The sequence below is a fragment of the Lissotriton vulgaris genome, chromosome 12, assembly GCF_964263255.1.
Source record: "Lissotriton vulgaris chromosome 12, aLisVul1.2, whole genome shotgun sequence".
Classification (NCBI taxonomy): Eukaryota; Metazoa; Chordata; class Amphibia; order Caudata; family Salamandridae; genus Lissotriton; species Lissotriton vulgaris.
In genome coordinates this window covers 105,150,602-105,163,843 of record NC_141700.1, presented here as the reverse complement: position 1 = coordinate 105,163,843, position 13,242 = coordinate 105,150,602, and positions in this window count along the sequence as shown.

Here is a 13,242-nt window from a genome sequence, read left to right as displayed (position 1 = left end):
GGTCTGGCCCTGCTCTACCTCCTGGCTCCTGGGGCTGGTGGGGGACCGTGGACCGGCTTGGAGGCTTGTTGGCTCTGCCTGCCCTTGCTGGGGGCTGCGACTTGGGCCCTCCATCGCCTCGTGGCAGCAGCGTGTCATGCCCCCTTCTGGGGCGGAGCAGTGGTCGTCACACAAGGTGACCCTCAGGGAGAACTCACGTGCGGTGCACGGGGCGTGCTCAAGTCGGAGTAGCCCCAGAAGACAGCAGAGTGGGCCCGCTGGAGCTCAGCGGCCGGGCTCCGTCTGCGACCTGCTTTCTGCTAGGCATCCGACCCAAGCGATGGGCCTGGTGCTGATTCTTGCGGAGCTGACACCGCTTGACTATCTGGCAATCGAATAATGCTGTGATGCAGGCTGGCTGTTACTGTCACTGCCTGGCCTCATTTTTACATCCCCAGCTATCATTCCCTGACTGCGAGGACACAGTGCTCATCAGGCCAGGGGAGCAGTGGGAAATGGCCCCATGGCCTCTGATCAAGTTGGCGACATCCTTGGCCTTGCCTAGCTGCAGCTGAATCGCTGGATTATTGAAGGTGTACCGTCAGCGTAAGGTAGGCTTACAGAACACAAGAGCGGCATTTGTCCTGGGTGTGGGGGACACGGAGGTCGCTTTGGCCTACGGCCCCCTGCGAGATGCTGCTCAGAGGAGACGGCAGAACCCACACCTCCTGCAATATACTGTTGGGCAGCATGGGTGTCAGACCGGGCCTAGGCTGTCCAATCCACTTCTGCCAGGACCTTATGTTCCCTGTATCGGAGTGTCCCAGTGGCACCAAGTAGCGTGTGTGGTGGAGTATGCTGTGGTAGAGGTCAATGCTGGTTGGATCCCCCCCCGGGGGCAACCCCTCCTTCGCGCCTGTTCTCTACATGACTATTGAGCCACTAGACCAATATGCCCAGTGCACAGCAGCTAGCCATGGGCCGTCTTCCCTCTGCCTCCGTCCATGGTGGTTCCTCTGAAGGTGTGACCCTGGGTGCACTGAAGATTGCAGGGAAACCCACTGTGCCCAGCCAAGCGGACCTCTCTACTAAACTGGACTCAGTACTGGCTGCAGTAGAGCGGATGGGCACAGCATTAGATCAGACTTGGACTCATTGCACTGGGAGACCTCCAGCCCAAAACCCGCAATCACACTGTGACGCTACAAGATCTGCTTGACTGGGTCTGCACCCTCAAAGAAAAACTGGATGATGCAGAAGGTCACTCGCGCCGCAACAATGTGCGGGTGATTGGCCTCCCGGAGGGGGCAGAGGGGCGCGATGCAGTTGGGTATGCGGAGTCCAGCTGAAGGAACTACTCCCTTCTGCAACACTCTCCCCCAATATGTTGTGGAGCAGGCGCACAGGGTCCTTGCTCATAAGCCCTCTCTCTGGGATCGCCCTCGCCTTTTCCTAATTCGTTTGTTGAACTTCTGTGATCGGGATGCGAAATTGAGAGAAGTTGGAAGACACCCAGGACCCAAGGTGCAAAACGTCTCGGTCTCCTTCTTCCCAGACTATACTGCTCAAGTGCAGAGGAGACGTGCTAATTTCGGAGCAGTGAAACAGCAACTGAGGGCAATAGACATACGCTACTCTCTTCTATTCCCAGCCCGCCTCCGTGTGATCCACAGCGGCACAGCGCAGTTCTTTGACTCTCCATCCGACGCTTGGGACTGGCTCGAAGAGAATGGTCTGGCAGCGGCCCCTAGGCCACGGGAAGATGTCACATCACAGAAGAGATACAAGGGATGTCATCGGAGGGGGCGAGGTGGAGGGTCAAAGTGTTGGACCTCGCCTGTCAGCACCCCTGACCCGGAGCAGATTCTATTGGTACGCCAGGACGCATTGCACATTGCTTCTTCTCTCCAATCCAACAGATTGTCACCTGAATCTGCCCCGTTGCCATCCAGTTCCGGGGGGGACACAGATTCCCTGCAAGCCTGGTCTGCTGATCCGGACTTTCCTCCCCCTCCAGTGGTCACGCCTCTTACATTGGACAATATTGTCAGTCTCAATCGTCTCCATAGTATGTAACTGTAGCCTTCTAAAGCTATGTAACTGATACCCACGCCCACATTCCGACATCCTACACCGCAAGCTCGCGTCAAATTACACTCCCCTAGGAACTCCCTCAGATACCAGTTCTTAGTGTTATGTAGTCGGGGGATGAATCATTAGAAGCTATGCCCTTCTCACACGCACCCCTTTACAGTCTAATTCTGACTACGCATTAATCGCCATGGTTGGGCGTATTAGTTTGGGTCAATCCCCGTTTGGGATTCGCTCTTATACAGTTCTTACACCTAGGTTGAATATTATTGTTTTTCCCTCAGCATATGTTGCCCTACACAGTGACCTAAGGCCTTTTCTGCTGCATCAACACACATCAACTGCTGCGCTGACTAGGTTCTTCAGACCTGCATCATACACGTAACAGATATCAACATAATTTCCTGGGGTGTTAGGCGCATCTACACCCGAGCACCCTTGAGATGTATGTCAAGGGTAGGCTCAATGGTCAAACCCTCCTGTTAGGTTCCATATATGCTACTAATACCGACCAGAACACCTTCCTTGGCAGCCTCTCCACCACGCTTTCTAGATGGGGGTATCCCTTGGTTACAAGGTGGGGATTTCAACTTGGTCCTCGATGTCTCACTTGACCGCTCCTTCCCCCCACTTACTCGCACCAATGCTTCCTCTAATGCACAAGCCTTGCGCGCCTGGCTAGGACACTGGTTCCTAACAGATGTATGGGGCGCACGTCATCCTGACTGTATCCCTTTTACTCGCCAGTTCATGATCTCCATATGCAACTAGATTGCATCCTGGCAACATCAGCCCTACTCCCCTTGAATAGTGGCGCCAGCTATCTAGGCCATACCCACTCGGATCATATTCCCCATATCACGTTGCTCAGCTGGGAGGTTAGATCCCTTCCGATCCCTGCCTGGCGGTTGCAGATGGCAGCACTGGAGGACCAGTCCTCCCGCTGCTCCTTGGTAACCGCAGTAGTCGGATATTTCGCGCAAAACGTCGGCTCCACAGGGTCCCCCCTGGTAGAATGGGAAGCCTTTAAGGCCACTACAAGAGGTCACTGCTTGGGCCTAACCTGGTGCATCTGTAAGCAATTAGATACCTTGCTTGCCTCCATTGAAGGAAGCTCCTCCATTGAGAAACACTGTCAGTCACTCACCCTGAGGCACAGGCTTGACTTGAGGCCTTGCAGGCAGACCAACTAGAACTATTGTAAAAGCTACATTGTCACTATTACCTAGCCCAGTCTGCCCGCACCCACGCAACAATAGACAGGGCAGGCAAACTGCTTGCATACCTAATCAGACAGGAGCACCCTCATCATCCCATACAAGCAATTAAGGATAAGCTAGGTCAGATGACATATATGCAACGTGACATACACGAGGCCATGACATACACGAGGCCATGACCAAACATTACACCACATTATACGCATCTGCGGGCATGGCGATGCCCAGCAAATAGGTTTGTTCCTGGATTCTGTACAACTACCCTGCCTATCCATTGACCAATTCCTATGGCTCGATTCCCCCTTATCTGTGGAGGAGCTCAGGGAAGCGCTAACGTCCCTTGCATCGGGAAAGGCACAGGGCCCTGATGGGTTCCCTGCAGAGTTTTTCAAGTCCTATGCAGAGACACTGGTGCCCCGTTTACATGCACTCTATACAGCAGTGCTTGACAGCGCAATTTTACCTCCCTCTTTTTGTACAATGTACAATGTCTTCCTGTTGAAGCTGGGCAGGGATCCCACAGCCCTAGGGTCTTACAGACCACTAGCGATCCACAATACCGACTACAAAGTCCTTGCTAAAGCCCTTGCCATTCGGCTTGCTCTCCATGTGCCCTTCCTGGTACACTCAGACCGGAACACCGCACTCAATCTCCGCCGCTACTTTAGAGTAGCCGAGTTCACCCCCCCTAAACTGGCCCCGCTAAGCATGGGCGAATTTTGCGGATCTCGCGTTCGCGAATTTTGCGTATTTGCGGATTCGCAATCCGCAAAATCCGCGAATTCCCGCGAATTTGCGGATTTTTTTTTTTTTGTGTTCGCCCGTGTTTCTGCCAGTTCGCGAGGGTTTTTACAATTTCGCAATTTGCGAACTTACCTGTCGGGTCGCAAGTTTTGCGAACTTGTTGTTTCTACGTGTCCAGCCTGTTTGGGACACTCTTCTTCATCACTGCCACTCTCTGTCACCACTGCCACTCTCTGACTACTCATGCCACCCTCTGGCCCACCCATGCCACCCTCTGTTTCATCACCACACCCTCTGGTTGTCCAGTGTACATTATTTTCGGCAAAGCAAAGCACACCTTCCCTGCCTCAAGTGACCTGAATTAATTTGGGGCTGATTAATGTGTCACAGAATATTTTTTTAGCTGGCACCTGCTTCCTTAGTGCGCCCTGATTAGTGATCTTTTGCACTTGCTAAGTGCTTTCATTGTTGCAAAATTAGTTACAACACCTGCCCTGCCCCAACTGACAATAATGAATTAGGGGCTGATTAATGGATTTTAACTTCCAGCCTGGCTCCTGCTTGTCTCCCTTAGCTGTAATTCAGGACCTTTGTGGCATATGTGTAACTATTCTGAGGTTCAGAGCAGGGTCACATAATAGTTTCAACTGGCAACTGAACTCTGGAGGGGCCCCTCAGGAAGCACTACAGGAAATGGCTACTAATGATGAGCCTGAACTTTTGAACCTGGTAAGTAGTTACTTTCAGTTTTGCTAAAATCGTATTTCTGCAATTTTGCACTTATTCGCGGGGCGCGAACTCACGCGAACTCACGCGAACAGTGCGAGCAAAATCCGCTGCTCGCGGATTTGCGGATTTTGCGGGAGATTCGCGAATCTCGCGGATTGCGAATTTCCCGAAAATCCGCAAAATCCGCGAGCGGAACGGATTTTCCGCCCATGCTTAGGCCCCGCTCGGGATGCCTTGTGCTTGACCTTGAAAGAGAGTTTGATTCTCTGGAATGGGACTATCTCTTTGCTGTGCTGCCAAGTTTTGCCATAGGCCCCTATTTCCTCAGCATGGTTTGGCTGTTATACAAGCATCCAATTATCCAATTTAAGACGGGACCCTACATATCGGATGCTATCTGGGAGGGCCGTGAGATCCGTCAGGGCTGCCCACTCGCCCCACTCCTCTTCTCCCTGGCGGTAAAGCCATTAGCAGTATTCATATGTGCCCAGGTAGACATGGGCATTCCCTTGGGCGACGACACACACATACAATCTCTTCATATGAAGATGACCTTTTATTGTACGCCACAGATCTTCACGCTATCCCCTAAACACTAGACTTGGCACTGTCATAAATCACCACAGTTTCAGGCCTCAGGGTTAATGCAGCAAAATCCACTTTCTTCCCATTCACACTGTCCGCTCCATACCCGGGGTTCTCATTGGAGGGGTCCTGGTGCACAGGTACTTTCAGATATTTGGGTATTCACATATATCGCACCAAAACTGACCTATTTGACGGAGACGTCACTAAAGCCACCTCCTCTATTTACTCGCAGATGACATTATGGAAGACTCTCCCTCTGTCTATTTTGGGCAGAGGGGCCCTGGTGAAGATGGTGGTTCTCCCATGTCTGCTTTATTATTTCGCCACCCTGCCACTTTACATTCCCCCTCCTATTTCAGAAAACTGCAGATCAAGGTTAGGGATTTTCTTTGGGGCACGTCTAGGCGCAGGGTCTCCATCAGGAACTTATACCTGCTGGTGGGACAGGGCGGATTGGCAGTGCCTACTATTTAGCGGCCCAGCTACAATGGGTGGCCAGATGGTTGGCCTCACTGCACCTGCCGGACACCGCCACACTGCAACCTTCCCTGACGCCGCACGCTTTGCTCCGCATGTTTCACCCCTGCGCTAGGCCCAGTAAAGCAGACTCTTTACTGCTCTCCATAGCATACAAGTGCTACTGTAGAAGCTTATACATCACCCGTGCTACCACACCATATGCCCCTGCTATTCCTCTGCTGGAGTCACCGAGAGGCGGTTCATGCATCACAGCAGCAGAGCTGTGCAGTTGGGAAGCAGCGGACATTCATGACACTGGAGACCTTTTAGAGACGGAGCCTTGATCCCCTATACAGATCTAATCTCAGAGGATGGTCTACCCCCAGGGCACTTCCTGCTGAACTGTGCTCTCATAGCCCTACTTTCATCTAAGTGGGTAATTTCACAATGGAATCTCCCACACACCACCTGTTGCAATATCTCCACATAAGGGGCACAGGAGGACGCTTGATATGCTAGTTCGCCTCCTCCCTTCGTCAACATACTGCGAATCAACTAACCTCCCTGAGGCAGCACTGGGAGGAAGACATAGGACGGACACTGTCAGAAAAGGAATGGTTGACAATATTAGAAGGACCAACACGTATCCCTCGCAATCAGCACTTCCAGCAACTTCAATTTTTTATTCTCCATCGCGCATACCTTTACCCTGCCCTGATAAATAAGTTCTTCCATTGGGATGACTCTTAATGCCCCAGGTGCCGCTTGCCCAATACAGACCTCCTACATATGCCGTGGCATTGCCCTGCCCTGGGGGAGTACTGGGTGGGCATAGCGGTCTCCCTGTCGTACTGCACTAAATGTGAAATTCCCTTTCAGTGGGAGGTGCACATCTTGCATCTCTTAATGAGGAGCAGGAATCACAAGACTACCACACGATTTTTCAACTTGGGCCTAATCACGGCGAAGCGCCTGATCACTAAAAGGTGGAAAGTTCCGACGGCACTCCACACATTAGCCTGGCGTTGCTCGTTGCTCAACTGGGCCAAGCCAGAGGGTAGGGCCCTGCAGAGGGTGGACCTAGTGGGGCTCCGTAAGTTCCCCCTAGCTAGCAACTGGGGGGCCATTATGGGAGAATTGCTTTGCCCACTGAAGGCACACAGGAAGGGGTGGTGATCTCAGTAGCTCCAACTTGACAATTCATCATCGCTAATAGACTGTCACAAGTGAGGTAACGCTTCAAACCCCCATTCTCCCTGGCGGAGCATAGTACCCTAACACGCGCCACAAGCAGTTATTTACCTGCAGCCGCATTTCTGGGCCGTGGTCACGGGCAATCACCCTATCCTTCAGTCAAGTTATTTTGTCCTCATTTTGTTGTACCCTTCTCCCACTGTTCATTGTTACTCAACATAGCACATATCAATGTCTTCATCTGCAACTCATTAGCGGTGCAACCATCTTCTCATTTACCTAGGTGGTCCAATTTGGTTTGTATCTGTGTTGTTTCACTTCAGCCATAGTTTGCTTCCGCCATCACTGCTAGCAACTGCTACAACTCAGTCTATCTTATAGTATCTTCTACTATCTTCTACTATATTATGCTATCTATCTTATACTATCTTATACTATCTTATACTAATATCTTACACTATCTTATATGTCTTATTCTATCTTATACTAATATCTTATACTATCTTATATATCTTATACTATTGTATACTAATATCTTACACTATCTTATATATCTTATACTATCTTATACTATCTATCTTATACTATCTTATATATCTTATATATCTTATAATATCTTATGCTATCTATCTTATACTATCTTATTTATCTTATACTATCTTATACTAATATCTTACACTATCTTATATATCTTACACTAATGCGCTGCTACAAACCATTTGAACTTGTTTATCGATTGCTGTGCTGAATTGTTGGAAAATATAAATACCAATAAAAAGACTTAAACAAAAAAAAATGCAGCTTGTGAATAAGCTCGCAATGTTGGGAAGAGGACTGAGTATTGGATTTGCACAGTAAGCTCATGAGCTATTCCTCCAAGGGATATTGTATCGAATTATATCAAACCAGCTCTGCCGCTAAACCGGACGTCCCCAGCCTCACGAGGTATGTTGCTCCATGGGATGTTGAGCTAAGGATTGTTTTGGGGGTCCCGTGAGCATGCAAAAATCTACTTGCAACCTAGAATCACCATTTGGAGACAACTCTGTAGAAAGTTTGAAGACAAGGGAAACCCAAAAGGGAACATTATTTGGGTTGCACTGATTTGACAAGAAAACAGGGCTTTATCTTATAAATGACACAGAAACACTTGTGTTGGGAGAACCTGATACTAAGACTTTGTGAAATGGACCCGGAATGTGCAGACGCTGACACAGACACTGGATCAAGGAGTCTCTGAGTCCAAACACCTGCTGAAACCACAGGCATTTGCAAGTAGGTGTAAAGTACCCCATAAAACGCCCAATTGCCTCCATTTGCACACAGAAGGCTGTAAAGAAAGACCATAAAACCACCTCTGTCTCCTTTGAGTTTCTATTTTGTGCAAACAACGTCCAAGCACAAGGCAGTCGAGCACACCAAGATACACAGATTCAAATACACAGCTTCTCTTGGAGGCGGAACGAAACCTATGCGCACACATCCTATCAACTTTACCTGAACAGGGATTGAGGGAGACATCAAGACTAATCGTCACGAAGGGCTTCCTGCAAAGTGAAGATCACAACAATCAGGTGTCACTCTTCCAACCAAGACAGCAGGAGTTTCAAAGACAGTGACACAAACACTGCAGGAAACCCAAGACTTTAGGCTGCACATCCCTCCAAAATCCCTCACCCTGTTAGCAGTATACTGACAAGAGGCAGTCCCCTCAGAGCTCTGCTACATCATAGGTGACCCTACAACCACCAAGCATCCCTTCTCTAACAGACAACCAAGCAGCACCAAGAAGAAGCCACAGAAACAGGAGAAGATCCATAACTTTGAAACAGATATCCCATTGAGTTGACTTACACAGTGGTTGAGGTGGCCTCAAGACCCGCCCGCGACACAATATTCACACTGGTGGAAATCAAAAACAAATTGACAACACACAGCTATTTCTGGACAAGCAAGCGAGCTGGAGCCAGAGGCTAGTAAACTCCTAATGTTGCACAATATAAGAGCTGCATAAAATAACATGATAATCTGAATGTCACCAAGCCATAACCCTGAGATTATTTTCATGATGAAAATAAAGCACTCTACTCTGCATGCACTAATTTTTCGTTCCCCACAAAAATACAGCCTTATAAGTTTTTGTACAAAATAGCTACATATTTATATTTAATGGGCAATCCTTTTTTGAACCTTAATGTTCTGCATTTCCTACTACAATTTTTTTAAATTGAGGTTCCTTTTTCCTACACTGATTTCCGGTAAAAAAAATCATATAGCTGTCAAACTTTTTAAAACAAATGTGGTCTGACACACCACTACAACCATTTTATTTTGTGAGAGAAAAACACAGCAAACCTGGTTTTTGGTGGCTAATCCTCCAATAAAACATATATTATGAGGAACATTCTTCCACAATTTTCTCTGTTTGCAGGGAACCATTGCCCTCCAACTAAAGACTTTAAAGTGTGCACTCTCCTGATTGGTCCTCTACCATCACCTCAGTATTGTAACCTCAGAGGAAACAAGAACACTGATCTACACTCTCCCACTAAGGAGCCAATCACAGTAAGTGGCTGACAGGTGGACATCCTGCTCCACTGGAATAATGAACACACAGAGACTAGGGGACTTTCAATAAATCAAGAAAGCCTTTTTTCACCAGGCCTCAGATGAAATGTTTCTTCTGTTTGATTTAATTCCATAAATGTTAGCTAAATTATATGTAATGGGGTGCATACGAATTCACGGTTCCATATTTAAAAAGCTCACCAGCTTTTCTCTGCCTCTCTTGCATCGGCATCTTTAAACTTGACTTGTAAATCCGAATTCTGCAGTATTTGTTAAACAAATTGCCTTGTTTACTGGTTTGTAGAGATAGAAGAAGGACTACTGACCTTTACAGTGTAGGTTATAGGTCTCTACTGTATTCTGTACTTTTACAAACAAATTTGCTAATGTGGAAAGAATGTGTCCGCTTGAGGTAACTAACTTGATGTTCAATGAACTTGTAGTTAATGTACTCGTAGTTCATATTAAATGGCATATTGGTCACTTGTTGCGTAAAGAGTGCTGCGCAGAGGAGTGGTGGGTGGCTCGGAAGCAAACTGAGGTTGGTGATGACATTAGCTGTCTGGAAAATCTTCTTCATCCCTGTTGAGGGGGGAGGTCTGGAGTGAACAGTTGGAAGATGTGGCCTGATGTGGTACTTCGATCTGGACCGGCCTTTGTGGGGTGAGGCCAAGAACGACCTGCAGGGGACTGGTCCGGGTCGGTAACGGCACAGTTGACCTAAAGAACAATGGAATGGAGTGTGGCTAAGAGTAATTGCCATTGACTGAGACCATACAACCATTGCAGGCACCTCTTTCAGTTCTCTGTATTGGATTCTCCCTAAGTAGGTGGTATGAGCCTGGACAATGGTCCTGAGATAAATCTGCCATGGTAGCCCAGCTGCACCTCACTGATGAGGCCCTACAACGCCAAAACTGGTCTGTGTTTGTTTCTGCTCCTATTCAGACAAGACATGGCCCTGCACTTTGTACCGAACCAGCCCTTGGTGGGTTGGGTAAATCTATTTTTAGTGAGGCTGATCCCTGTTTGAATTTCCACAGAGAAACCAAATAAAACATGTAGTGGAATGTGGCCCAGATCAGTTACCAGTGGCTGAGGTTAAATCAAGCATTTCACCCACACCTTTCGGTGCTGTCCAATTGACAAACAAGGACATTGTGTTCTGGTTCGATACATAATCAATTAATACAATCACTGAACAATCACTTGGCAAGGTGCCCATGTAGACCCATGCTGCTCTGCACACAGATCAATTGGGTTTTAAAGATGAGCCTTTTTTTTTACAGAAAAGTTTGCGCAAGGTTGTAAGAAAGAAATTGATGATGCCCTATCTTGTTTTTCAGAAGGATGACGTCTGATGCAAAGCTCCAGGAACTCTGAAACACTCGGCCTCTGGGCTGCAGAGGGTGGCAATGAGATCAATATCTCAGGAGTCCTTGGGTAAGGATGAGGCTGCTACTAAAAACCTTAGGAATGGCACTAGCCAACAGTGGAATGTTTGCAGTGACTTATGATTATTGGACTTCGGGTCTACTGTCAGGTGGGAGGTCATCTTGATAGAGATGATCAATAACACTGGAATCTGTGCGGTTGATTCGCAAAGGGCCTCCACAATCGTGATGGAGACCCTGCATTCATGGTTGAGACCCTGCAGTCGTGGTGGGGGCCCATCAATGGGTAACAACAGTTCGGTGGCTCCACCATGTCTGCGGGGCCGCCACCACGAGTGCACATGTCCTTTGTGAAATTGGCCCTGTGAGTTGTGATTTATTTGAACCACTATTACTCACTGAGGACTTTTCTTTGGCTCTACTTTACAACAAGGATGAGGAAATTTACGATAGCTTGGAATCGTAGTGGATCAGCCATGGCAGTCAAGAGAGAGGTTTGTTGGGTAATGAGGTGTCAGACGGGTTTCGGAATCCACTGATAACATTAAAAGAAAAGTGACAAGAGACCAAGTGCTTTGCTGGCCACGATTGAAGATGGCAGGGTCTACCAAAGTACTGACAATGGCTATGAGATCAGATCTCTTGGTGAGGAGTCACCTCTAGTGCACATCGATGAGACGCCGATGAATGTTTATCAGGATAGTGATTGAGGACCATTGATGATGTTCAAAAGAGCTCGAGTATTATTCATTTAGGATAGGAGCAGCTACAGAGGAAGCAGCATCAGGACCTTAAGTCTGCATTACGCATGCAGTGGCACTGTGCTAAAGTGTCACAAGTATAACATGCGTCTAGCTAAAACACTACTGCATTTCAACCTGCGACGTATGAAGCTAGATCCAGGGATGTGCCGGAAGTCTTTGGTCACCATTAGGAGAACCTACGGTTAATTGACCTGCTTTCACTACGCCAATGGGTATTTAGATCTTTGACTCTCCACCCCTCATCAGCAGAACATGTGGTGTGAAGACCCATGTGGTGTGAAAAGGTGTACTCTAAGCTATTTAATGATGATCATTGAGTTGCTCTGGAGACTTTGAGTGAATTAAGGTCTATTGTTAATGAAAGGATATTTATGGGAACTTAGATGCAGAAATGTTGCAAAGAGTGTCTTGCTGAAGTTTTCACGTTCATGGGTTTGGCCTGCCCTGAGGAGGGGAGTGTAGGGAGTTGCAAGGACAGATGCATTGATGTCACTTGGTTGAACCAACTCTAGCAGGAATACTAGATAACCCAATTGAGACCAATTGAAGGTTACAATTCAACCTTTAACTTTAAATTGGCAAGAGCCAACACTAATGCTAATGTAAAAAAAAGCATGGCTGCCCAAGCCAACAGTGCCCCGCTAAAGTCATGGGGCTGGATAATCCCCAACCAAGTTAGCAGGGCATTGGGTGCCTGGGGACTAAACTGTACTGGTCAGTTCTTGTCTGGGCAGCAGTTTTGGGACCAGGAGGAATCAGGTGTACTCTCATAGAGATTTTTCCCCCCCAAAACAAATTTCACTTCCCAGTTTTGAAAAAAAGGAGTTTGCTGCCTTTTGCTTGCTAAACCGGCTGAACCATCTTTATATATTTCGTGTTCACTTATTTGGTGTATTCAAGTACGAGAATTGTGTGCAGTGTGTATTGTATAATGTGAAGTAAGCATTGTTCATTTTTTAACAGTGAAGGAAATAGCTTGTGCATCAGTCTGCCCTCAGGGTAATAAGTATTAAACCATTAATTTCCTCATCGGTTGAACAACCGGTCATTTTTTTAACTGGACATTCAGATATTAAAAAGAGTTCCTTACGACATAAGGTAGGTCGGGCAACAGGATTGTTAGCACTCCCTCTCTCTGTGAGTAACCCTTTTCTGTGGCCTTTTGTTGCAATGTGGCACCCCCTGGTGGCTAATAGTGGTGGTACTGTAAGGCAGCTGACTGCAGTGACCTTAAGGGATTACTATAGCTGACAAAAGGTATTACCAACTTACGTGCTGTAGCAATCATGAAAGTATTTACAAAAATCTCTAAAAAAATTGGTGTTAAATAACTTGCTTCTATTGACCAGCTGCTATTGATCAAAATATAACATTTTAATAACCAGCTTGTACATGCAATTGCTACTTTGAACACATTCATGTGACATTTGACAAACTAACCAATTCAGATCTAACTAGAAGCACTGTCTGAAATTGCTAGTTAGCAGATGAATGTTGATGATTTTCAGCTGT